This window comes from Entelurus aequoreus, linkage group LG11 (genome assembly GCF_033978785.1).
Source record: "Entelurus aequoreus isolate RoL-2023_Sb linkage group LG11, RoL_Eaeq_v1.1, whole genome shotgun sequence".
Classification (NCBI taxonomy): domain Eukaryota; kingdom Metazoa; phylum Chordata; class Actinopteri; order Syngnathiformes; family Syngnathidae; genus Entelurus; species Entelurus aequoreus.
In genome coordinates, this window is record NC_084741.1 from 21,793,414 (window position 1) to 21,817,489 (window position 24,076).

Below are 24,076 nucleotides of genomic sequence, written 5' to 3' on the forward strand. Positions count from 1 at the left end.
GTGCAGGACGTATCTTTTTTCGCTCTGACCGTAACTTAGGTACAAGGGCTCATTGGATTCCACACTCTCTCCTTTTTCTATTGTGGATCACGTATTTGTATTTTAAACCACCTCGGATACTATTTTTTTTTCAAGATGGCTGCGCTTCAGAGCAGCGGCTTCGTGCGAGCGCTCCTGGAAGTGTAGACCGATTTGGCAAAAATACCCCTCAATTCAGTCAATTTCATGGCTGGCTCACAGCGTGTTCACTCCGTGATCACTTACGACCGACTTACGATTCTGGATGTGGAGAGATCGGGCCATTTTGGGCTGATAGATGCGTGTACGATGGACCTACTCGCTAGCTTGGGAATTCTTCGCGAGCTACATCCAGCAGTGGCCTTTGAAGCAGCGGCGTCGACTACCAGCGGAGACCGTCAGCGAAAGAGACGTAAGCGATGCGCTCGGAAGCAGAAGCGGGGGTGTCGGGCGGGGCTAACAACAAAGCTAAATGCTTTGTTGTTAGCGGGGCTAACGAAAAAGCTAAATGCTAATCCACAAAGAAGCGCTAATAAGGAGTCTGTTAAGCTAGAACTAGCCAGCGCCAGGCTGGATAATCCCTGCACACATAGCAATTCTTCTAGAATAATATACAACTCACATAATGTTTTTTCTGCGTCAGAGGTGGACATGCATTTTACTGAGGTGGCAAACAATCTAAAAATTCCTGTCATATCAATTCCTAGATATGGTCGAAATTATTTAAAGTGCACTATGCATAATAAACGTAACATTATTAATATTGCTACTACGGATACTTTCAACAAAAACTCCTCAAAACAGCCCACTACCTATAATATGGGCTTTTTAAACATAAGGTCATTGTCTTCCAAAACGTTATTAGTTAATGAAGTCATTAGAGACAACAATCTTGATGTCGTTGGTCTAGCCGAGACCTGGCTCAAACCAGACGAATTTTTTGCGCTGGGTGAGGCGTCTCCTCCTGGCTATGCGGGAACGCATATTGCCCGCCCCATTAAAAGGGGTGGGGGTGTTGCACTAATATACAACACAAACTTTAGCCTTACCTCGGACCTAAATAATAAATATAACTCGTTTGAGGTGCTTACTGTGAGGTTTGTCACACCGCTGCCTCTCCACCTGGCTGTCATCTACCGCCCCCCTGGGCCCTATTCGGACTTTATCAATGAATTTTCAGAGTTCGTTGCTGATCTAGTGACGCACGCCGACAATATAATCATAATGGGAGACTTTAACATCCATATGAATACCCCATCGGACCCTCCATGCGTGGCGCTCCAGACTATAATTGATAGCTGTGGTCTTACACAAATAATAAATGAACCCACGCATCGCAACGGTAATACGATAGATCTAGTGCTTGTCAGGGGTGTCACCACCTCTAAAGTTACGATACTCCCGTACACTAAAGTAATGTCCGATCATTACCTTATAAAATTCGAAGTTCTGACTCATTGTCAACAAACTAATAATAATAATAATAACTACTATAGCAGTCGCAACATTAATACTGCCACAACGACGACTCTTACTGACCTACTACCTTCAGTAATGGCACCATTCCCAAATTATGTGGGCTCTATTGATAACCTCACTAACAGCTTTAACGACGCCCTGCGCGACACCGTTGATATTGTAGCACCGCTAAAGCTAAAAAGGGCCCCTAAAAGGCATACCCCATGGTTTACAGAAGAAACTAAAGCCCAGAAATTATCATGTAGAAAGCTGGAACGCAAATGGCGTGCGACTAAACTTGAGGTTTTCCATCAAGCATGGAGTGATAGTTTAATAACTTATAAACGCATGCTTACCTCAGCTAAAGCTAAATATTACTCAAATCTCATCCACCTCAACAAAAATGATCCTAAATTTTTGTTTAGTACAGTAGCATCGCTAACCCAACAAGGGACTCCTCCCAGTAGCTCCACCCACTCAGCAGATGACTTTATGAATTTCTTTAATAAGAAAATTGAAGTCATTAGAAAAGAGATTAAAGACAATGCATCTCAGCTACAACTGGGTTCTATTAACACAAATACGACTGTATATACGACGGACATTGCCCTCCAAAATAGTTTCTCTCTCTTTGATGAAATAACATTGGAGGAATTGTTAAAATGTGTAAATGGGACAAAACAAACAACATGTTTGCTTGACCCAATTCCTGGGAAACTTATCAAGGAGCTTTTTGTTTTATTAGGTCCATCAGTGTTAAATATTATAAACCTATCACTTTCCTCTGGTACTGTTCCTCTAGCATTCAAAAAAGCGGTTATTCATCCTCTACTCAAAAGGCCTAACCTCGATCCTGACCTCATGGTGAACTACCGGCCGGTGTCCCACCTACCGTTTATCTCGAAAATTCTCGAAAAAATTGTCGCACAGCAGCTAAATGAACACTTAGTGACTAACAATCTCTGTGAACCTTTTCAATCCGGTTTCAGGGCAAATCACTCTACGGAGACAGCCCTCGCAAAAATGACTAATGATCTATTGCTAACGATGGATTCTGATGCGTCATCTATGTTGCTGCTTCTTGATCTTAGCGCCGCTTTCGATACTGTTGATCATAATATTTTATTAGAGCGTATCAAAACGCGTATTGGTATGTCAGACTTAGCCTTGTCTTGGTTTAACTCTTATCTTACTGACAGGATGCAGTGTGTCTCCCATAACAATGTGACCTCGGACTATGTTAAGGTAACGTGCGGAGTTCCCCAGGGTTCAGTTCTTGGCCCTGCACTCTTTAGTATTTACATGCTGCCGCTAGGTGACATTATACGCAAATACGGTGTTAGCTTTCACTGTTATGCTGATGACACCCAACTCTACATGCCCCTAAAGCTGACCAACACGCCGGATTGTAGTCAGCTGGAGGCGTGTCTTAATGAAATTAAACAATGGATGTCCGCTAACTTTTTGCAACTCAACGCTAAGAAAACGGAAATGCTGATTATCGGTCCTGCTCAACACCAACATCTATTTAATAATACCACCTTAACATTTGACAACCAAACAATTAAACAAGGCGACTCGGTAAAGAATCTGGGTATTATCTTCGACCCAACTCTCTCGTTTGAGTCACACATTAAGAGTGTTACTAAAACGGCCTTCTTTCATCTCCGTAATATCGCTAAAATTCGTTCCATTTTGTCCACAAGCGATGCTGAGATCATTATCCATGCGTTCGTTACATCTCGTCTCGATTACTGTAACGTTTTATTTTCGGGCCTCCCTATGTCTAGCATTAAAAGATTACAGATGGTACAAAATGCGGCTGCTAGACTTTTGACAAAAACAAGAAAGTTTGATCATATTACGCCTATACTGGCTCACTTGCACTGGCTTCCTGTGCACCTAAGATGCGACTTTAAGGTTTTACTACTTACGTATAAAATACTACACGGTCAAGCTCCTGCCTATCTTGACGATTGTATTGTACCATATGTCCCGGCAAGAAATCTGCGTTCAAAGAACTCCGGCTTATTAGTGATTCCCAGAGCCCAAAAAAAGTCTGCGGGCTATAGAGCGTTTTCTATTCGGGCTCCAATACTATGGAATGCCCTCCCGGTAAAAGTTAGAGATGCTACCTCAGTAGAAGCATGTAAGTCTCATCTTAAAACTCATTTGTATACTCTAGCCTTTAAATAGACTCCCTTTTTAGACCAGTTGATCTGCCGTTTCTTTTCTTTTCTTTTCTACTCTGCTCCGGGGTGGACCGCTAGCCTGTCCATCAGATGGGGACATCTCTACGCTGCTGACCCGTCTCCGCTCGGGATGGTTCCCGCTGGCCCCACCATGGACTGGACTTTCGCTGATGTGTTGGACTTTCACAATATTATGTCAGACCCACTCGACACCGAGGATGTCGTTGTGGCTTGTACAGCCCTTTGAGACACTTGTGATTTAGGGCTATATAAATAAACATTGATTGATTGATTGATTGATATCCTCTTGAAAATGAGAGTCGAGAACGCGAAATGGACATTCACAGTGACTTTTATCTCCACGACAATACATCGGCGAAGCACTTTAGCTACGAAGCTAACGTGATAGCATCGTGCTTAACTGCATATAGAAACAGACGGAATAAGCCCCTGACTGGAAGGATACACAGAACATCAACAATACTACCAAACTCTGGACCTGTAACAACACGGTTAATGCTGTACCGCCTGGCGAAGCCTAGCAATGCTGTTGCTAACGACGCCATTGAAGCTAACTTAGCTACGGGACCTCGACAGAGCTATGCTAAAAACATTAGCTCTCCACCTACGCCAGCTCTCATCTGCTCATCAACACCCGTGCTCACCTGCATTCCAGCGATCGACGGTGCGACGAAGGACTTCACCCGATCATCGATGCGGTCGGCGGCCCGGAGACGGAGGAAGTCAAGGTGAGGACAGCGGCGCGGCGGCGGGCGTTGTAGCTTTCGACGACACCCCGGCCGCCATCAGAGTCGGCAAGAAACATATATTTCCCCAATGTTACGTACGTGACATGCACATAGCGACACGCACGTACGGGCAAGCGATCAAATGTTTGGAAGCCAAAGCTGTACTCACGGTAGCGCGTCTGCTATCCAACTCAAAGTCCTCCTGGTTGTGTTGCTGTAGTCCGCCGCTAATACACCGTTCCCACCTACAGCTTTCTTCTTTGCAGTCTCCATTGTTCATTTAACAAATTGCAAAAGATTCACCAACACAGATGTCCAGAATACTGTGGAATTTTGCGATGAAAACAGAGCTGTTTGTATTGGGATACAATGGTGTCCGAATACTTCCGCTTCAACCATTGACGTCACGCGCAAACGTCATCATATGTAGACCTTTTCAGCCGGAAGTTTCCTGGGAAATTTAAAATTGCACTTCATAAGTTAACCCGGCCGTATTGGCATGTGTTGCAATGTTAAGATTTCATCATTGATGTATAAACTATCAGACTGTGTGGTCGGTAGTAGTGGGTTTCAGTAGGCCTTTATAGAATATATGTAGAATATATTTATATTATTTATATATTATATATATTATATTTTTTATTATTACTATTGTCTATTGTGAGCGAACTGTGGTGCTGAATTTCCCCCAGGGATCAATAAAGTACTTTCTATCCTATTCTATTCTATTTTGAGTCTCACCTGTAAACACATGAATATTGAACATATTGGACTGAACTACTTCTGGTTGCCAAGAGTAATACAGTCTGGTTTGTCGCTATTAATTGGTGGGAAATCTATTAGCGCCAGGAAATAATTATTGATCGTAAATCAAATAATAGCTGGAGAATATAAAACTTGATTGAAACTTTCGAGATACTTTTACAACACCCACATTTTTACCTTTACAAGCCGCAAACTGTTTCACAATACTCACCAGGCTGCGATCAGCTTGGAGCGTGTTTTACGAGTAATATTAAAGACTAGGGCTGTGAATCTTTGGGTGTCCCACGATTTGATTCAATATCGATTCTTGGGGTCACGATTCGATTCTAAATCGATTTTTTTTTTTCAATTCAACACGATTCTCGATTCAAAAACGGTATTTTCCCGATTCAAAAGGATTCTCTATTCATTCAATACATAGGATTTCAGCAGGATCTACCCCAGTCTGCTGACATGCAAGCAGAGTAGTAGATTTTTGTAAAAAGCTTTTATAATTGTACAGAACAACGTTTTATCAACGGATTGCAATAATGTAAATTTGTTTTAACTATTAAATGAACCAAAAATATGACTTATTTTATCTTTGTGAAAATATTGGACACAGTGTGTTATCAAGCTTATGAGATGCGATGCAAGTGTAAGCCACTGTGACACTATTGTTCTTTTTTTTTATTTTTATAAATGTCTAATGATCATGTCAATGATGGATTTTTAATCACTGCTATGTTGAGATTGGTGCTAATATTGATACCGTTGTTGATAATATTAATTTTTGTTTCACTACTTTTGGTTTGTTCTGTGTCGTGTTTGTGTCTCCTCTCAATTGCTCTGTTTATTGCAGTTCTGAGTGTTGCTGGGTCGGGTTTGGTTTTGGAATTGGATTGCATTGTTATGGTATTGTTGTGTATTGTTTTGTTGGATTGATTAATTAAAAAATAAAAAATATTTTTTTTTTTATGGCGTGGCGAAGTTGGTAGAGTGGCTGTGCCAGCAATCGGAGTGTTGCTGGTTACTGGGGTTCAATCCCCACCTTCTACCATCCTAGTCACGTCCGTTGTGTCCTTGGGCAAGACACTTCAACCTTGCTCCTGATGGCTGCTGGTTAGCGCCTTGCATGGCAGCTCCCTCTATCAGGGTGTGAATGTGTGTGTGAATGGGTGAATGTGGAAATACTGTCAAAGCGCTTTGAGTACCTTGAAGGTAGAAAAGCGCTATACAAGTATAACCCATTTATCATTTATTTATCTATTTAAAAAAAGATACAATTAAAAAAAAAAAAGAAGATTTTTTAAAAATGAGAATCGATTCTGAATCGCACAACGTGAGAATCGCGATTCGAATTCGAATCGATTTTTTCCCACACCCCTATTAAAGACGCAAATTGGGCCACAAGAAGAATCTCGTTTGGCCACAAAAAAGCTTGCACACATTGAAGCATCGACCACTCCTTGTGTTTCATAATTCATAATCCAGTATTTTTAGTATCAAATGTTTACTCTGTTAACAAGTGAGTTGATTCTAGAGTTTGGAACGCAAGTCAGCTTGCATCACGTAACTCCTTGTTAAGAGTTTTCCTATTACTAATATTTTGGCACCAGTACCAAAATGTATTTCAATAATTTGATATTTTTCAAAAAAAAGGGGACCACAAAAATGACATTGGCTTAATTTAAAAAATGTTTGTTATGATACTTTAAAGATTTTTCTTATTGCAATTAAAGGCCTACTGAAACCCACTACTACCGACTACGCAGTCTGATAGTTTATACATCAATGATGAAATCTTAACATTGCAACACATGCCAATACGGCCGGGTTAACTTACAAAGTGCAATTTTAAATTTCCCGCGAAATATCCTGCTGAAAACGTCTCGGTATGATGAAGTTTGCGCGTGACGTCACGGATTGTAGAGGACATTTTGGGACACCATTGTGGCCAGCTATTAAGTCGTCTGTTTTCATCGCAAAATTCCACAGTATTCTGGACATCTGTGTTGGTGAATCTTTTGCAATTTGTTTAATGAACAATGGAGACAGCAAAGAAGAAAGCTGTATGTGGGAAGCGGTGTATTAGCGGCCGGCTGCAGCAACACAAACACGTAACCGGTGTTTCATTGTTTACATTCCCGAAAGATGACAGTCAAGCTTTACCATTGGCCTGTGGAGAACTGGGACAACAACAAAAAGACTCTTACCAGGAGGACTTTGAGTTGGATACGCAGACGCGGTACTGTGAGTATGCAGGTTTGGCTTCCAAACATTTGATCGCTTGCCCGTACGTGCGTGCCGCTATGTGCATGTCACGTACGTAACTTTGGGGACTTTGGGGAAATATATGTGTTATATGAACTTTGGGGAGGTGAACAGTACTTTGGACTGTGGGATTGAGTGTGTTGTGCGGGTGTTTGAGTTGTATTGGCGGGTTATATGGACGGGAGGGGGGAGGTGTTTGTTATGCGGGATTAATTTGTGGCATATTAAATGTAAGCCTGGTTGTGTTGTGGGTAATAGAGTATATATATGTCTTGTGTTTAGTCACTGTTTTAGTCATTCCCAGCTGAATATCAGGTCCCACCCGCCTCTCACACATCTTCCCTATCTGAATCGCTTCCACTGCCCTCTAGTCCTTCATTCTCACTTTCCTCATCCACAAATCTTTCATCCTCGCTCAAATTAATGGGGAAATTGTCGCTTTCTCGGTCCGAATCGCTCTCGCTGCTGATGGCCATTATTGTAAACAATGTGCAGATGTGAGGAGCTCCACAACCTGTGACGTCACGCTACTTTCGGTCCAGGCAAGGCTTTTTTATCAGCGACCAAAAGTTGCGAACTTTATCGTCAATGTTCTCTACTAAATCCTTTCATCAAAAATATGGCAATATCGCGAAATGATCAAGTATGACACATAGAATGGACCTGCTATTCCCGTTTAAATAAGACAATCGCATTTCAGTAGGCCTTTAAAGAAAAATGTCTTTAAATAAAATAGTGAACATACAAGACAACTTGTCTTTTAGTAGTAAGTAAGCAAACAAAGGGTCCTAATTTTTCTGCTGACGTATGCAGTAACATATTGTGTCATTTATATTCTAATATTTTGTCAAAGTTATAAAGGACAAGCTGTAAAAATGGATTATTAATCTACTTTTTCATTTACTGTTAATATCTGGTTATTTTCTGTTTTAACATGTTCTATCTACACTTCTGTTAAAATGTAATAATCACTTATTCTTCTGTTAGTCATTTTAGTACAGACTATATACGGCTCTTGGTGTCGTTAGTCGATGCCTGTGTAGATCCGCCCTTTTGTTTACATTCAGGAGCGCTAATTTGCTGTTAACAGTTAGCCACTGTATCCTCCTACAGTGTGTAGTGAGGCATGTTTAGCTATTCCTTGTCCTGCAGAGATGATACTACTATAAGCCGCTATTTTTTCCTACGCTTTGAAACCTGCGGCTTATAAAATGGTGCGACTAACAATGTTTTTTTTTTTTTCCGCTAACAGCAATAATGTTTTGTGGTCAATACTTTTCATTAAACTTAAGCAGAGACACTGAAATGGTGTGTTATTGTTTGTACTATGGCGCCATCTTTTGGATGAGTTCGCTCACTGCAGGTGTTGCAGGTTGAAAATGTTCTTTCTGTTTTAATGCCTTGAACCTGAAGTGGAAAAACTTAATAGCGTATTTACTCGTATGGATTCTTTATTAATCACTCCAAGCAACGTTTGTAAGTTTTACAATATAACTAAAACAATTTTTACTTACTAAACTGTCTGGTGTGTGATGTCCGTAGGAATGTTTTCATGCATATGTGTACGTACTATCATAATGTAATTAAGCTAGTGTTGTTAGCATTAGCGAATATGCTAACACGTTTACAAGTGTTTGTGTTGGTATTATTAACTTACAATAGCATTTTGTCTTTTTGAATTGTTTCAGTTTCACAGATTCCTCCGTAAATTCACCAAAATGTCACCGTGGATTTATTGAGTCTGTTTAGCTGATTAGAGAGCTATCTTCCGCATGATGATGACTTCTGTTTTGTTTGATCCACCGTTTTACTGCCGTGTAACAAACACTGTTTAGAAACAATTAAGGTATGTAAATAAGGATTTACATAATCTTTCTGTGTAAATAACTCATTTAACAACATATACATCTGCGGTTTATAGTCTAGTGTGGCTAAAATATGGCATTTTTCCTTCTAAAATTTTATGGGTGCGACTTATATCCTGGTGCACTCTATAGTCCAGAAAATATGGAAGTGTATTTGTCGCCGTGGAGGCAAGGATTATTGATTTAGAAGAAGCTAAAACACTGTGGAGGGACTAGGGCTGTTCTATGATTAACAAAGTTCCTCCATAAAAAGATAAAACGCTGTGATGAATTTCTTTAAATTACTTAAGAAAACTAGTTTTATTTGATAAAAATTCTACCCAACATTTAATAAAGTCAAATATAAATAAGGCAACAGGAGAAGCATCCCACACTTCTCTTTTGTAAAGTAAATCTGTACAGCAGATACGATCATCTACAAACCTCAAAACTAGTGGAGTCGAATAAAACATTCGTACATAAAAACAGAATACAATGATTTGCAAATCCTTTTCAACTTATATTCAATTGAATAGACTGCAAAGACAAGATATTTAATGTTCCAACTGAGAAACTTCATTTTTTTTTTGAAAATTATCGTTAACTTAGAATTTAATGGCAGCAACACATTGCAAAAAAGTTGGCACAGGGGCATTTTTACCACTGTGTTACATGGCATTTCCTATTAACAACACTCAGTAAACTTCTGGGAACTGAGGAGACCAATTTTTGAAGCTTTTCAGGTGGAATTCTTTCCCATTCTTGCTTGATGTACAGCTTAAGTTGTTCAACAGTCCGGGGGTCTCCGTTGTGGTATTTTAGGCTTCATAATGCGCCACACATTTTCAATGGGAGACAGGTCTGGACTACAGGCAGGCCAGCCTAGTACCCGCACTCTTTTACTATGAAGCCACGTTGATGTAACACGTGGCTTGGCATTGTCTTGCTGAAATAAGCAGGGGCGTCCATGGTAAAGTTGCTTGGATGGCAACATACGTTGCTCCAAAACATGTATGTACCTTTCAGCATTAATGGCGCCTTCACAGATGTGTAAATTACCCATGTCTTGGGCACTAATACACCCCCATACCATCACAGATGCTGGCTTTTCAACTTTGCGCCTATAACAGTCCAGATGGTTCTTTTCCTCTATGTTCCTGAGGACACGTCATCCACAGTTTCCCAAAAAAATGTGAAATGTGGACTCGTCAGACTACAGAACACTTTTCCACTTTGCATCAGTTCATCTTAGATGAGCTCAGGCCCAGCAAAGCCGACAGCGTTTCTGGGTGTTGTTGATAAATGGTTTTCGCCTTGCATAGGAGAGTTTTAACTTGCAATTACAGATGTAGCGACCAACTGTAGTTACTGACAGTGGGTTTCTGAAGTATTCTTGAGCCCATGTGGTGATATCCTTTACACACTGATGTCGCTTGTTGATGCAGTACAGCCTGAGGGATTGAAGGTCACGGGTTTAGCTGCTTACGTGCAGTGATTTCTCCAGATTCTCTGAACCCTTTGATGATATTACGGACCGTAGATGGTGAAATCCCTAAATTCCTTGCAATAGCTGGTTGAGAAAGGTTTTTCTTAAACTGTTCAACAATTTGCTCACGCATTTGTTGACAAAGTGGTGACCCTCGCCCCATCGTTGTTTGTGAATGACTGAGCATTTCATGGAATCTACGTTCATACCCAATCATGGCACCCACCTGTTCCCAATTTGCCTGGGATGTACCAAATAAGTGTTTGATGAGCATTCCTCAACTTTATCAGTATTTATTGCCACCTTTCCCAACTTCTTTGTCACGTGTTGCTGGCATCAAATTCTAAAGTTAATGATTATTTGCAAAAAAAAAAAAATGTTTATCAGTTTGAACATCAAATATGTTGTCTTTGTAGCATATTCAACTGAATATGGGTTGAAAATGATTTGCAAATCATTGTATTCCGTTTATATTTACATCTAACACAATTGCCCAACTCATATGGAAACGGGGTTTGTAACAGTGTTAAAGTTTTTTATACTGGCACCCTCAGTGTAACCTGTATCGCTGTTGATGAAGTATGCGTTGCATTCGCTCGTGTGTGCGTACGGAAGCCGCACATATCTTGTGACTGGGTCTGAACGATGTTAGAATGGATGAAAAGCGGACGTGACGATAGCTCGTAGAGGGCGTTAAAGGTTAATTTGTTCAACCTTGGCCCAAGGCTTTGTTCAGTGTTAAATTTTGGCCCACTCTGTATTTGAGTTCGACACCTCTGTGTTAGATTGTTAGTATGGACATAGACTTTTGTATAACAAGCTACATATTTAAGGAAAGATAATTACTGTAATTTTACATTAATTTGAAAGTAATTTAAGAAAACAGAAAATGCTATGTATAATTAATTTGGTATTTTTCTGTAAAAAAAATAGAAATATTCATAGTTTGTCATTACTGGCATATTACTTAAAACAACAGGTGGATTGTTTATTTACAGATAATGTCTTCAATTGTACAGTTTTACAAACTATTTTAAAAAAATAGAAAAATTACAGTAGAAATTTAGAGTAAATTAACCATAAATATAGGATTTATTTTTTTTACAGTGTATGAGAAACCTTGGAGAGGACCGCAGATGTGGGTAACCCCCCCCCTCCCCCCTCCCCCCTCTAGGGGAGACCGGATGCAATGGACGTCGAGTGGGTCTGACATAACATTGTGAAAGTCCAGTCCATAGTGGATCTAACATAATAGTGAGAGTCCAGTCCATAGTGGATCTAACATAATAGTGAGAGTCCAGTCCATAGTGGATCCAACATAATAGTGAGAGTCCAGTCCATAGTGGGGCCAGCAGGAGACCATCCCGAGCGGGGACGGGTCAGCAGCGCAGGGACGTCCCCAACCGATGCACAGGCGAGCGGTCCACCCCGGGTCCCGACTCTGGACAGCCAGAGGCCACCGGAAATAAAAAGTACTGATATTTTTCAAAGGTTGTATAGTACCTTTTTTAAGTCAGTACCGCAGGACTTTGATAGTACCGGTATACCGTACAACCCTACTTCCTGTCGGGTTGAATTGTTCTCTTATTGCAGAAAGAACCCAAATAAGTTAGGACTTGAGGATAAATTTCGACAAGATTTACGAGCTTTTTAGCGGGTGGATCATGTCCCAATACTTTTGCAGTGACAGTGAAAGTTTCAAAGACGTCGGAGGTGAGGAGCCAACACCTCCGTGGGTGACGTCGCCACACCTCCACCCTCCCCCCTTCCGCGCCGTCCATCATCGCCATGCGAGAACGAGTGTTGACGTTCGATGCCGACAGTTACGGTGCGCAAAACGTCTTTGGCGTCCCCTCCAAAACGAGACGGAGGGCCCTACCCGCCCTGACCGAGCGCCGCACGCCACCCGCCTGCTGAATGTGCCCCGCATGATGGATGAGTCATCAGGACGAATCCCGCAGATGACAGCGCCAAGTACGCCCCCCTCCCCAACCCTCCGCCGCCGAGGCCCGCGCGACCGCCGCGCGTCCGCCCGGCCGAGCTCGCTGACAGCAGATCCATCTGCTGGTACGTCTTAGCGTCGCGTAGCCGGGGCCGGGTCCGATCAATAGTGTAAAAATAAGGTCTTGTTTCACGGGGAGCGTCGGCCCAGGTGCATTGTGGGAGGCCACCGCCTCAAAGGGCTGCGGGATCGCGATAGTGATCTTCCCGTGAAGGACGCCTTGGCTTTGTGGAAAAAAAGATGGCCTCCGGTTGTTTTGAAGAGAGCGGCGTGATGGACGAGCTGACGCCAGGGCGCCGTTTGTGGCGGGCTTGGCGGTTACAGCCCTCGCTGGACATGTGCATAGATCTTTCTCCCCCCCCCTATGCCAAAAAGGAAGCTGCAGGACTTTCAGAATAAAAGATTTGCGCTGACAGGGTGAAATATGAATTGGAGCGTTGCAGCGAGGTTTAGTGGCTCAGCGGCGCAGTTAAACGCTATTAATGAAGCGCGTCTTTTGTCTAACACGCGTCCGCCGCGGCCATGATGTATTGTCAGGAGATAAATTCACAGCCGGCATCGGGCATGACTTCCCGCTCGGGATTTATTGGCGCCATTACGCTCCGACGTAAAGCTCCTTAAGGATGGCCGACTTCTATCAAGTAGCGTCTTAGAAAGTGCCGAGCAAGCAGACGCACACATTTTTTTTTTTTTACGTGACATCGCCTCTTGTTTGCGCACACACTGGACGCCACTTTATGAAGTTTATATTAACAATTATGTCATTTACAATAAAAGAGGAGAAGTGGTTATTGCTGCCGAGTCAGCAGAAAACGTGACGCGAGAAGACACTTGAATATGAAAAAACAAAGTATTTGTCGTCATTAATCCCACCATTTTTATACCAGCATATAATAATAATAATAATAGATTTTATTTGTAAAAAGCACTTTACGTTGCGCAAACAACCTCAAAGTGCCACAGTGTTAAAAAAAAAGAAAAAGAAAATAGTAATAATAATAATAATAATAAAAGGTAATAAAAATAAATAAAATATAAAACTAGAAACAGCCCAATAGCTAGAACCAGCATGCATATCTATAAAAATCTATAAAAAGGCTTTTTTTAAAAGATAGGTTTTTAAGCCTTTTTTAAAAGCAACCACAGTCTGAGGTGCCCTCAGGTGGTCAGGGAGAGCGTTCCACAGATTGGGAGCAGCGGAGCAGAAAGCCCGATCTCCCATAGTTATATACTATATATTCAACCATTATATTACACTATTACATTAAATTATACTTGTAAATATTGAGAACAATATTTTTGATATTTGTATTTGACTAACTTTCTAATTATACAATACTAATAATTACTATAAAACAGAAAAATAGAATGAAAGCCAATATATTAGACACTCTTATGTCCAGATATACTTTATAAAAATATACATTATATTTAAAAATATTTGATTAACTTTACAATTCTATACAGATAGCTATTCCAAAGATAATACAGAAACAAGTACGAATTCCAATATATTACACTGTTATGTCTAGATATACTCGTAAATATTTGACAAAAATATATACATTATACTTTGAAATATTTCATTATATTTGTAGTGTTTGATTAACTATCTTACTATACAATACTGAAGGCTAGTATAAACATAATACACAAATAGTATGAGAGCCAATATATTAGACACTGTCAAGTCCAGATATACTTGTAACTTGTATTTGATAAAAATATACATTATACTCTAGCTATTACAAACATAATACAGAAAAAAGTATGAATGCCAATATATTACATACATTATTTACAAAAATATGTTATTATATTTGTAGTATTCGATTAACGTTCTTACTATACAACAATGAAAGCTATTATACAAATAATACAGAAAATTATAATTATACTTGAAAATATGCTATAATATTTGTTGTATTTGATTAACTTTCTTAATATACAACACTGAAGGCTATTAAAAAACATAATACAGAAAAAAGTATGAATGCCAATATATTACATACATTATTTACAAAAATATGTTATTATATTTGTAGTATTCGATTAACGTTCTTACTATACAACAATGAAAGCTATTATACAAATAATACAGAAAATTATAATTATACTTGAAAATATGTTATTATATTTGTAGTATTTGATTAACGTTCTGTCACAGTCTCTGTCTGTTTGTCTCTGTGTGTGTCTTTGGGAGAGTGGGCGTGCTTTGGGCGTTGGCTTGGCTCCAGCTCTCAGCCTGGCACAGCTGATCCCAGCACTCTAATCACTCACCTGCCTGCCATCAACTCATCACCTGCAGTCTTCAAATGTTTGGACTTCTCTCGGCGCGATCGCCAGATCGTTTCACCTTCTACATGTGTTCCCTACCTGCCGTGTGTGCCTGCCTCAACCTGCTAGCCTCAGCCTGCTAGCCTCAACCTGCTAGCCTCAACCTGCTAGCCTCAACCTGCTAGCCTCAACCTGCTAGCCTCAGCCCGCCAGCCTCAGCCTGCTAGCCTCAGCCTGCTAGCCTCAACCTGCTAGCCTCAGCCTGCTAGCCTCAGCCTGCTAGCCTCAACCTGCTAGCCTCAACTGTTCTGTAAAGGAATGGTTGTTGTTGAGTGTGTTGTACCACGGACCCATTTGGGGGTGACACGGAGGAAGTTCAGGGGCTCCCGAGTAAAGAGTCAACTAGAGTTGGTGTCTGTCGTCATTCTTAGTTGTATTATAACACTAACATAACATGGTGTCAGAAACTTAGTGACGTTAGTGGTACGGTAGTAACGAGCAGTGTAACCGAGAAGATTACAACGAAAAGAAAAAAAATGGACGAACAACAGCAACAGTTAGCAGCGCTGCCTCAAGTGCCTCAATACTTCCCGCCAAGTAAATTTGACTTTTCGAAACCAGAGGAATGGCCAAGATGGAGTACGCGATTTAATCGCTATAGAATTGCATCTGGACTGGACAAGCAGTCTCAGGAATTCCAGGTGAATGCTTTTATGTACTCGGCGGGGGAGGAGGCTGAGGACGTTTTGAAGGCGCTGCAGCTAACGGAGGAACAAAAGAAGTCCTACAACGACGTCACGGCAGCATTCGAAAAACACTGCGTGAGTAAACGGAACGTGATCTATGAAAGGGCCTGCTTTAACCGGCGATGTCAGCAACCAGGCGAGACTGTGGAGTCCTTTATCACCGCCGTGCACACGTTAGCTGAACATTGCGAGTTTGGTACTCTGAGGGACGAGTTAATAAGGGACAGACTAGTTGTCGGGATCCTAGATGCGAGGCTGTCGGAGCGTTTACAGCTAGATGCAGAACTCACCCTAGAAAAAGCCATAACGCAGATCAAGCAAAGTGCAGCAGTGAAAAAACAACAGCCGGGGCTGAGGGGGGCAGAGCCGTCAGCAGGTCATGTAGAAGCAATAACAAAGAACCAGATGGGGCGAAAAGTTGAATACAATAAAACTCCCATGGAAAGAGTGCAGACAACAGGGTGTGGCAAGTGTGGGAACACGAAAAAACACCCATGGAAAGAGTGTCCTGCTCGTGATGCCGAGTGTCACAAGTGCCACAAAAGAGGACATTTTGCCAAAATATGCAGGTCAGCTAAAAGTGTGCACGACATCATACAGAGTGAGGAGGAGGAGTTTGAGTTTGCGTTCCTGGGCGAAGTGAGCTCAGAGGGAGAGGATGAATGGATCGGAATGCTACAGTTGAACGGACGAGAGCTGGCGTTCAAGCTGGATACGGGGGCTGCTGTCAACGCGATTCCCAGCAGTATCTACTTCAGAAAAATCCACGGGGCACTGCAACAGTCAAGAAAAGTGCTGTATGGCCCAGGGCAACACAGACTTGAGGTTGAAGGATGTTTTAAAGGGGGTCTGACGGCAAAGGGCAAAACAACCAGACAGGATGTTTATGTTGTCAATGGACTGTCCAAGCCTCTGATAGGCCTCCCAGCGATCAAGGCCCTCGATCTGGTGCGGCGTGTTGATACAGTGGAAACACAGCAGAAGGACTTTAAAGCGCTGTTTCCCACTGTGTTCACCGGGTTAGGGAAATTAAAGGAGCCCTACACCATCGCCCTGGAGCCCGATGCAGTCCCCTACGCTCTGTCCTCCCCACGCCGCGTGCCTCTTCCCCTCTGCGACAAAGTCAAGAAGGAACTGGATCGCATGGTCGACATGGGTGTCATCTCCAGGGTGACACAACCCACACCCTGGTGTGCTGGCTTAGTCGTAGTGCCGAAGCCCAACGGCAAGATGCGGCTGTGCGTAGACCTAACCCATTTAAACGGGTGCGTTCAGAGGGAGAGATACATCCTCCCCGCTGTCGACCACACCCTGGGCATGCTGGCCGGGGCGAAAACGTTCACAAAGCTGGACGCCACCTCCGGCTTCTGGCAAATCCCGCTAGCAGAGGAAAGTAAGCTGATGACGACATTCATCACCCCGTTCGGACGGTACGCGTTCAACCGCTTGCCGTTCGGGATTTCCTCTGCACCTGAACACTTTCAGCGGCGGATGTTGCAGATGCTGGAGAGCTGCGCAGGCGCAGTGTGTCACGCGGACGACATTTTGGTTTACGGGGACAGCCAGACCCAGCACGACGAGAGACTCTGTCAGGTCCTGAAGAAGCTCCAGGAGGAGGGACTAACATTGAATGGGGAGAAGTGTGAGTTCAGCAAGAACAGCATCACTTTCCTGGGCCACCGAGTCTCCGTGGATGGTGTGACACCGGACATCGAAAAGATCAAAGCCATACAGGAGATGCCTGCACCGACGGACGTCGAGGGGGTGAAGAGACTCATGGGGATGGCCAACTACCTCAGCAAGTTCCTGCCGCACCTCGCGTCATACACACGCCCAATCAAAGACCTGCTGTGCGGAAAGAACGAGTGGTGCTGGGAAGCGCCACAAGAAGAGGCTTTCAAAAGACTCAAACAGGAGCTCAGCTCCACACAGGTGCTGGCTGCCTACTCACCGACAGCGGAGACGTGCGTGTCGGCGGACGCCTCATCCTTTGGTCTCGGGGGCGTCCTCACCCAGCAGCAGTCAGACGGAGCCTGGAGACCAATCATCTTCATCTCAAGAGGTATGTCAGACACCGAAAGACATTACGCTCAGATTGAAAAGGAAGCTCTGGCAGCTACGTGGGCGTGTGAGCGTCTGTCCTCCTACCTGCTGGGACTGAAATTCAGGTTGGAGACAGACCACAAGCCCCTAGTGCCATTGCTTAGCACCAAGGCTCTCGACGAACTCCCACCGAGAGTGCTGAGGTTCAGGCTGAGGCTTCTGAGATTCTGTTTCGATATCGTGCACGTGCCGGGGAAGAGCTTGATAACAGCGGACACGTTATCCAGGGCCCCAATCCAACACACCTTCACGGCGGAGGAAAAGGAGAAAGAGGCCGAGGTCAAAGTGTTCCTGGACGCCGTCACTCAGAGCTTCCCCGCTACAGAGCACCGTATAAACGACATCGCAGCAAAGCAGAAAGCCGACCCAATCTGTGCGCAGCTGATCAGATACTGTGAGACTGAATGGCCTGAGAGACATGCGTTGCCCCAAGAGCTGGCTCTCTTTTGGCCTGAAAAAGGCAACCTCACCATGAATGGACAGCTGCTCCTCCGAGGCCAACGCATCGTCATTCCAGGTGAGCTGAGGGGGGAAGTCTTACAGCAGCTACACAGTGGGCATCAAGGGGTCGTTAAATGCCGAGCTAGGGCCCGCCAGGCGGTCTGGTGGCCAGGACTGTCGAGCCACATCAGACAGATGGTGGAGAACTGCAACACCTGTTCACAGCATCGTGCAGAGCAGAGAGAGCCGCTGCTGACGACAGCAGTGCAGGAGAGACCCTGGCAACGTGTCGGCACGGACTTGTTCTTTTGGAAAAATAGTACATACCTGCTAGTAGTGGACTATTTTTCACGCTACATAGAAGTAGCACACCTCGAAGTAGCTACTGCGGAGACAGTAGTGGCTGCTCTCAAGGACGTCTTCAGTCGCCATGGGACACCAGAGACGGTCTTCTCCGACAATGGGCCGCAGTACAGCGGTTCAGAGTTCCAGACCTTCGCCAGAGCATATGGATTTGCTCACGTCACCGGCAGCCCCAGATACCCACAGGCCAACGGCGAGGCGGAGCGGGCTGTTGCCACAGTCAAAGGGCTGTGGAAAGGAGGCGGCGACAAGGCCAGGGCGCTGCAGACATACCGCGCCACGCCGCTGGAGAGTGGCTACTCTCCAGCACAACTCCTAATGGGGAGACAGATCCGCTCTGACATTCCCCAAGTTCCCGCTGCACTTCGTCCTCGGTGGCCAGGCATTAGGCAGTTCCGGAAGGAGGAAAGGCGAGCGAAGGAGAAACAGCAGCGCCGGTACAACCAGCGCCACAGAGTCCGGGTCCTGCCGCAGCTGCAGTCAGGCCAAGAGGTTTGGCTGCCGAAAGAAAACAAACACGGGACAGTGGTGCAGAAAGCGTCTACACCGAGATCCTACATTATCAACACTGAAGAGGGCTCACTTAGGCGTAATCGCACACACATGCGCCCAATTCACAACACACAGACGCCTGACACACAAGACTACACTGAGAACACCCCAGAGCACACTCCAGAGCCAGGTAACTCAAGCACACCTGCACGCACCACTACAGAAACAAACAGACACGTAAATACTGATACAGACGCATCTAACAAGTACATCACAGCATCAGGCCGAGTCTCATGCCCTCCTAGACGTCTGGATCTTTAGGACTGTTGAGACAATGTGGTGTGTGTGAGAGAAAAAAAAAAAAAAAAAGAGAAAAAGAAAAAAAAAAAAAACAGAAAGGAAAGAGGATTGTAATCTGATTCATACTGTTCATGTGCTTGAAGTTGATGGGATGTAAGTTGATCGTTTGAAAAGAAAAAGTAATATTGATTTTCAGGGTTATACAGTTTATATAAGATATATGTTTATGCACTAAGTGTGTCTTACAGAAAGATATAAGTAAGTAAGATTGCATACGGCAAATGTTTAGGTAATGTCAAGGGGGGCATTTAAAGAGATAATTTTAGATAACCATTGGCTTTGAAGAAGAGGTCAAACTTAAGGGGGAGGTGTTCTGTAAAGGAATGGTTGTTGTTGAGTGTGTTGTACCACGGACCCATTTGGGGGTGACACGGAGGAAGTTCAGGGGCTCCCGAGTAAAGAGTCAACTAGAGTTGGTGTCTGTCGTCATTCTTAGTTGTATTATAACACTAACATAACATCAACCTGCTAGCCTCAACCTGCTAGCCTTGGCCTGCTAGCCTCAGCCTGCTAGGCTCAACCTGCTAGCCTCAACCTGCTAGCCTTGGCCTGCTAGCCTCAGCCTGCTAGCCTCAGTGTGCTCTCCTGGACTGCAAAGCCAAAGACTACGAGCTCCCTCCTTTCCCTCTGGTTTTACTAATAATAACCCTTGAACTTTAATCCTGTTTGTCTTTTCTGCATTTGGGTCCACCAGTTTTACCAATCGTGACACGTTCTTACTATACAACAATGAAAGCTATTATACAAATAATACAGGAAATTATAATTATACTTGAAAATATGCTATAATATTTGTAGTATTTGATTAACTTTCTTACAATACTATACAGAAGGCTATTACAAACATAATACAGAAAAAAGTATAAATGCCAATATATTACACACTGTTAAGTCCAGATATACTCGTAAATATTTGATAAAAACATACATTATTTAAAAAAATATGTTATTATATTTGTAGTATTTGATTAACGTTTTTAATATACAACACTGAAAGCTATCACACAAATAATACAAAAAATTATAATTATACTTTAAAATATGCTATAATATTTGTAGTATTTGTTTAACTTTCTTACTATACAACACTGAAGGCTATTATAAACATAATACAGAAAAAAGTATGAACACCAATATATTACACACTGTTATGTCCAGATATGGTCATAAATATTGACAAAAGTATATACATTACATTTTAAAAGTTTTTGATCATATTTGTATTTGATTAACTTTCTAACTATACAATACTGAAGGTTATTATAAAACAGAAAAATAGCCTGAAAGCCAATATAGTACACACTGTTAAGTCCAGATATACTTGTAAATATTTGATAAAAAAATATACATTATACTTTAAAATATTTCATTATATTTGTAGTGTTTGTTTAACTATCTTACTATACAATACTGAAGGCTAGTATAAACATAATACACAAATAGTATGAGAGCCAATGTATTAGACACCGTTACGTCCAGATATACTTGTAAATATTTGATAAAAATATACATTATTCTTTAGCTATTACAAACATAATACAGAAAAAAGTATGAATGCCAATATTTTACATACATTATTTACAAAAATATGTTATTATATTTGTAGTATTCGATTAACGTTCTTATTTTACAACACTGAAAGCTATTATACAAATATTACAGAAAATTATAATTATACTTGAAAATATGCTATAATTTTTGTAGTATTTGATTAACTTTCTTACAATACTATACAGAAGGCTATTACAAACATAATACAGAAAAAAGTATAAATGCCAATATATTACACACTGTTAAGTCCAGATATACTCGTAAATATTTGATAAAAACATACATTTAAAAAAATACATTATTATATTTGTAGTATTTGATTAACGTTCTTACTATACAACACTGAAAGCTATCACACAAATAACACAGAAAATTATAATTATACTTTAAAATATGCTATAATATTTGTAGTATTTGATTAACTTTCTTACTATACAACACTGAAGGCTATTATAAACATAATACAGAAAAAAGTATGAACACCAATATATTACACACTGTTATGTCCAGATATGGTCGTAAATATTGAAAAAAGTATATACATTACATTTTGAAAGTTTTTGATCATATTTGTATTTGATTAACTTTCTAACTATACAATACTGAAGGTTATTATAAAACAGAAAAATAGCCTGAAAGCTAATATATTACACACTGTTAAGTCCAGATATACTCGTATATATTTGATACACATATATATTATACTTTAAAATATGTTATTATATTTGTAGTGTTTGATTAACTATCTTACTATACAATACTGAAGGCTAGTATAAACATAATAAAGAAATAGTATGAGAGCCAATATATTAGACACTATCAAGTCCAGATATACTCGCAAATACTTGATAAAAAATATACATTATACTTTAAAATATGTTATTATATTTGTAGTGTTTGATTAACTTTCTTACAATACCATACAGATAGCTATTACAAACATGATACAGAAAAAAGTATGAATGCCAATATATTACATACATTATTTACAAAAATATGTTATTATATTTATAGTATTTGATTAACGTTCTTACTATACAACACTGAAAGCTATTATACAAATAATACAGAAAATTATAATTATACTTGAAAATATGCTATAATATTTGTAGTATTTGATTAACTTTCTTACAATACTATACAGAAGGCTATTACAAACATAATACAGAAAAAAGTATAAATGCCAATATATTACACACTGTTAAGTCCAGATATACTCGTAAATATTTGATAAAAACATACATTTAAAAAAATACGTTATTATATTTGTAGTATTTGATTAACGTTCTTACTATACAACACTGAAAGCTATCACACAAATAATACAGAAAATTATAATTATACTTTAAAATATGCTATAATATTTGTAGTATTTGATTAACTTTCTTACTATACAACATTGAAGGCTATTATAAACATAATACAGAAAAAAGTATGAACACCAATATATTACACACTGTTATGTCCAGATATGGTCGTAAATATTGAAAAAAGTATATACATTACATTTTGAAAGTTTTTGATCATATTTGTATTTGATTAACTTTCTAACTATACAGTACTGAAGGTTATTATAAAACAGAAAAATAGCCTGAAAGCTAATATATTACACACTGTTAAGTCCAGATATACTCGTATATATTTGATACACATATATATTATACTTTAAAATATGTTATTATATGTGTAGTGTTTGATTAACTATCTTACTATACAATACTGAAGGCTAGTATAAACATAATACAGAAATAGTATGAGAGCCAATATATTAGACACTATCAAGTCCAGATATACTCGTAAATACTTGATAAAAAATATACATTATACTTTAAAATATGTTATTATATTTGTAGTGTTTGATTAACTTTCTTACAATACCATACAGATAGCTATTACAAACATGATACAGAAAAAAGTATGAATGCCAATATATTACATACATTATTTACAAAAATATGTTATTATATTTATAGTATTTGATTAACGTTCTTACTATACAACACTGAAAGCTATTATACAAATAATACAGAAAATTATAATTATACTTGAAAATATGCTATAATATTTGTGGTATTTGATTAACTTTCTTACAATACTATACAGAAGGCTATTACAAACATAATACAGAAAAAAGTATAAATGCCAATATATTACACACTGTTAAGTCCAGATATACTCGTAAATATTTGATAAAAACATACATTATTTAAAAAAATATGTTATTATATTTGTAGTATTTGATTAACGTTCTTACTATACAACACTGAAAGCTATCACACAAATAATACAGAAAATTATAATTACACTTTAAAATATGCTATAATATTTGTAGTATTTTATTAACTTTCTTACTATACACCACTGAAGGCTATTATAAAAATAATACAGAAAAAAGTATGAACACCAATATATTACACATTGTTATGTCCAGATATGGTCGTAAATATTGAAAAAAGTATATACATTACATTTTAAAATTTTTGATCATATTTGTATTTGATTAACTTTCTAACTATACAATACTGAAGGTTATTATAAAACAGAAAAATAGCCTGAAAGCCAATATAGTACACTTTAAAATATGTTATATTTGTAGTGTTTGATTAACTTTCTTACAATACCATACAGATAGCTATTACAAACATGATACAGAAAAAAGTATGAATGCCAATATATTACATACATTATTTACAAAAATATGTTATTATATTTGTAGTATTCGATTAACGTTCTTACTATACAACACTGAAAGCTATTATACAAATAATACAAAAAATTATAATGATACTTGAAAATATGTTATTATATTTGTAGTATTTGATTAACGTTCTTACTATACAACACTGAATGAAAGCTATTATACAAATAATACAGAAAATTATAATTATACTTGAAAATATGCTATAATATTTGTAGTATTTGATTAACTTTCTTACAATACTATACAGAAGGCTATTACAAACATAATACAGAAAA

General features: G+C 40.1%; 1 protein-coding gene across 1 annotated transcript in view; it reads right to left on the minus strand.

The window, feature by feature from the left end:
- Nucleotides 1-24,076, minus strand: part of LOC133659872 (neurexophilin-1) — a 173,540-nt gene that overhangs the window by 87,937 nt on the left and 61,527 nt on the right. The window lies entirely within an intron of this gene.